Source organism: Cupressus sempervirens, chromosome 11 (genome assembly GCF_028749045.1).
Source record: "Cupressus sempervirens isolate cs-2001-9-10 chromosome 11, ASM2874904v1, whole genome shotgun sequence".
In the NCBI taxonomy this organism is placed as follows: Eukaryota; Viridiplantae; Streptophyta; class Pinopsida; order Cupressales; family Cupressaceae; genus Cupressus; species Cupressus sempervirens.
In genome coordinates, this window is record NC_143128.1 from 532959763 (window position 1) to 532963450 (window position 3688).

Here is a 3688-nt window from a genome sequence, read left to right on the forward strand (position 1 = left end):
GTATGTTTCTCATCTAAATAATATGCTCTGCCTGAGCATTCATCATTTAGTTCCTAAAATGACATGACATCTAACTATTTTATCAAAATTAGATGTCATCTAATTGCTCCAAAATGAATTAGTGGTCATCTCACAGTTACTTCTTGTGTCTAAAATAGTTTTTAGAAGACTAAATCCCACCTTCATGTGGCACATTTTACACTGTATGTTTCTCATGTAAATAATACATTATGCCTAAGCATTCATAATTTAGTTCCTAAAATGACATGATATCTAATTGTTCTATCAAAATGAGATGCCATCTAATTGCTCCGCAATGAATTAGTGGTCATCTTATTGTTACTTCTTGTGTCTAAAATAGTTTTTAGATTGAATTTGGACAATGTCATATTTTTTTGGGGTGTGTACAATGTTGTTATCTTCTTTCTAGTCATGTTCAAGTAAAAATGATATCTTTTCTCATATTGGAAATATCTGATGCAGACATTTAGTTAGAGGTTATTTTCCACTCTGTTCTAGTCAGATCTAAACTTCAACATAGATGTCATGACAACAGATGGTTTGATTTCTTTCCATTTGGCTATTATTGATGTCTAAACTCAAATAGTTGTTATTGCTTTTTTAAAGTGCAAGAGTTTAAATTTTCTATTCAAAATATGAAAATATTGTTCTAACTTCTATGAAAGAAAGAAAATCTAAATAAGAGCCTATCGTGCTCTAAAGAATCTTATCTTTCATTATATAAACCTCATTTCTAGTTGGGTTGTTAGTTGGTAAAACAAATTATCATTTTCAAAAACCTATTGTTTAATTCTTCACTCCCATAAATAATGCAACAATAGAAGATGCTATACTTACAATTTTTAGGATTTCATATCACTTGATATAATGATCCAATCAATTTTCAATTTTGCACCATTGAAATAGATGCAGTGAGTTATTTTGTTGTGAACGACTCCTTGGCTACATAAATCGATATTTAAATGGGCTTTTAATAATTATTATAAAGATTTTGTATAGTGATTTAAAAGGATTTTATTATAGTATGTGTATTTTCATATAACTAATGTATTTTTAATGTTGGAGGGTTGATGGCTTTAATCAATGTGCCAACATGTCGATGTGGTTCTAGCCATTGTTTGTTAAAAATCTCCAACAAACCAAAAAATCCTAGGCATAAATTTTGGTGTTGCTGGAATAAGAAAAAGGTCATTATTAATTTTGTTAAAAATTATCGTAATGAATAATTAGTTATTATACTAGGAACTAATGAATATTTTCTATTGTAGGGACACGATGGATGTAGATTCTTTGATTGAGCTAGTGATGCACAAACAACAAGTACAATGCGTGATGATGGAGTAGAGTGCAAGTATTGCAATAGTCAGAAGGCTGAATTTTACTTTTTATGATGTCTTGTTTTCCTTTTAATTGCATTTTTTTTGGAAACATATGCGAAAAAATACATAGCTATAATTTGTATAAGGATTTTTATCGATGACATAATGACTGATATCAAACTTGATATCTATTATAAATTTTTGCTAAATTATCTTTACAAATAAATCTTATCTTTAGCCTTCTAGATAAGACTACGTTCATATATCGTATATTTTAATTTTTTTTTATATTTAAAACTAAGATCTTTGTATTTGTCAAAAAGGAGAGACAATTGGCATCTCCCTTGATAAGGACAGGAATAGTCTTCAGACTTTCCTTCACACGTGATTTTAAGGTTATCATTCATTGACAGATCTTACCCAAAAATAAAATGATTTTAGTTTTGATATTATATTCAAATTTATAGTTATATTTAACATAATTTTTTTATATTCTGTATGCATACAATAATATTTATAATCAAATTCTTTGAATGTAATTAAAGTTTTTTAAAATGTTGTCAAATATTTATAATTAAAAAATTTAACTTTTGACTTCTTTAACAATAAACATATATATTTAAAAATCACACTTATAATGGAAACAATTTTAGGCAATATTGAATATAATTTTAAAATAACTAGATTTAAATCCAATGAATTTAAAAGGCTATGATATACCTTTCTTATTGATAAAGTCAATTTATAATGAAGAGGGTAGTAAATTAATTTGACTTCTAAAAAATTAACAAAAAATTATTTTTATAAATTCATATTAAGATTGTTTAAAAAAACTTATTCTAATTCCTATTTTTATTGATGCAACCAAACACAAAATAGTCATCTACCGATTCTTCTTCCAAGACAACAAAACAACTCCAAATGATATTCCAAAATTTATTTTTAGAATGTGTGAATTCCAGAAGAGAGCTTATTCCAGCACAGTTGAATTCCACATTGAGCAATTCTTGCAACCAAACAGGGCCTTAATGTTGAATCAATCTTGTCTCTTAGATTTGACAACAGCTATTGTTATCATACTTGCAACACTAGATATATTCACGCATCCATAGTTGGTGTGACATATTGAACGTTAGACAAATATGAATTAATGGTTATACCCTTGTGATAGTAGCTCTAACGGTAATGCTATATAACTGATGGCATTATGTCAGATAATTGTGACAACATTCCATCGGCAATGTTGTTGGTTATACAACATTGTCGTCAGAAGTCTTTTTGATTGCGACAAAAATCTATTGCAATTGCAACAACAAGACTAGTATTTAAAAAATGTGATGGTGAATGTTATTCTTGCATCCCTCTATATAGAAATAGTATGAAAGCCTCATATACATATAAATGTTGCATATAGAAACAACCTATATATAAATAAATATTATGAATTATTTTATATTTTAACTTTTAACCCAAAAAAAAGTAAGTAATAAATAGTAAGATAGACTAGAACCCAACTTCTAGCTTTCCATGAAGTGGAATATTTAAATCCATGCAAATGGACATTTGGAATTGCATATAGATGTCGAGTAAAGCGTTCAAAGAGAAATTTTTGGTAATATTTTATAGTTGCAAAGATTATTGGTAAAAAAGATTTGGTTTAGTGTTGAGACATATTATGAGTACCCTTGAAATTGTATTGGTGAAAGCTCATTTTTTCAGAGATTACAATGGACCAATTGACAAATCCACAAGAAATTTTCTCAAATGCATATACACTTGTATGACAGAATTCCTTAAAGAATTGCAAGAACTTTGGAATGAGTTTTGAGCATCCATCAAAGAATGTAGAAGATAGAAAATGTAATAGTTGGTGATGTAAGTGCATGGTATGGGAGATAGAATTTTACCATCTCAACTACAAATGGAATAAGGGGGAGAGGTGAGCTGGACCAAATTCTCATCAAAGAGATGGCACCATTATCACGAGTCTATACAAAATAAAGACTTATTAACATGTTTTTACTAAGTCTTAATGATAAGTAATGGCATAAGTGATGATTCTACAAACTCTCTTACCTTACTCTCTACATGCATAAAATGGAGGTTACAAAGGTTCAAATGGAGAAAGATTGGACCAAGTATAAATTTGCATTTTAAAGGAAGGATACAAACAAGGCTGCAAATTGCTTAAGAGAGTACCACAATAAATGGAATCTCCATTGAATACAATGACTTTGAGACTAGCTTCTCCAATAACAAACTTTTGAAATCATACAATAACATGTATTAAAATACAATGTTAAAGGATTTTATTAGATATTATCCTATACTAAGGGTATTCTAGTGGA

At 28.4% G+C, this 3688-nt stretch overlaps 1 pseudogene; it reads left to right on the forward strand.

Annotated features, from left to right (window-relative positions):
- Positions 1 to 1649: 1649 nt before the first annotated feature.
- Positions 1650 to 1779, forward strand: LOC149530729 (U6atac minor spliceosomal RNA; annotated as a pseudogene).
- The last annotated feature ends 1909 nt before the right edge of the window (positions 1780 to 3688 follow it).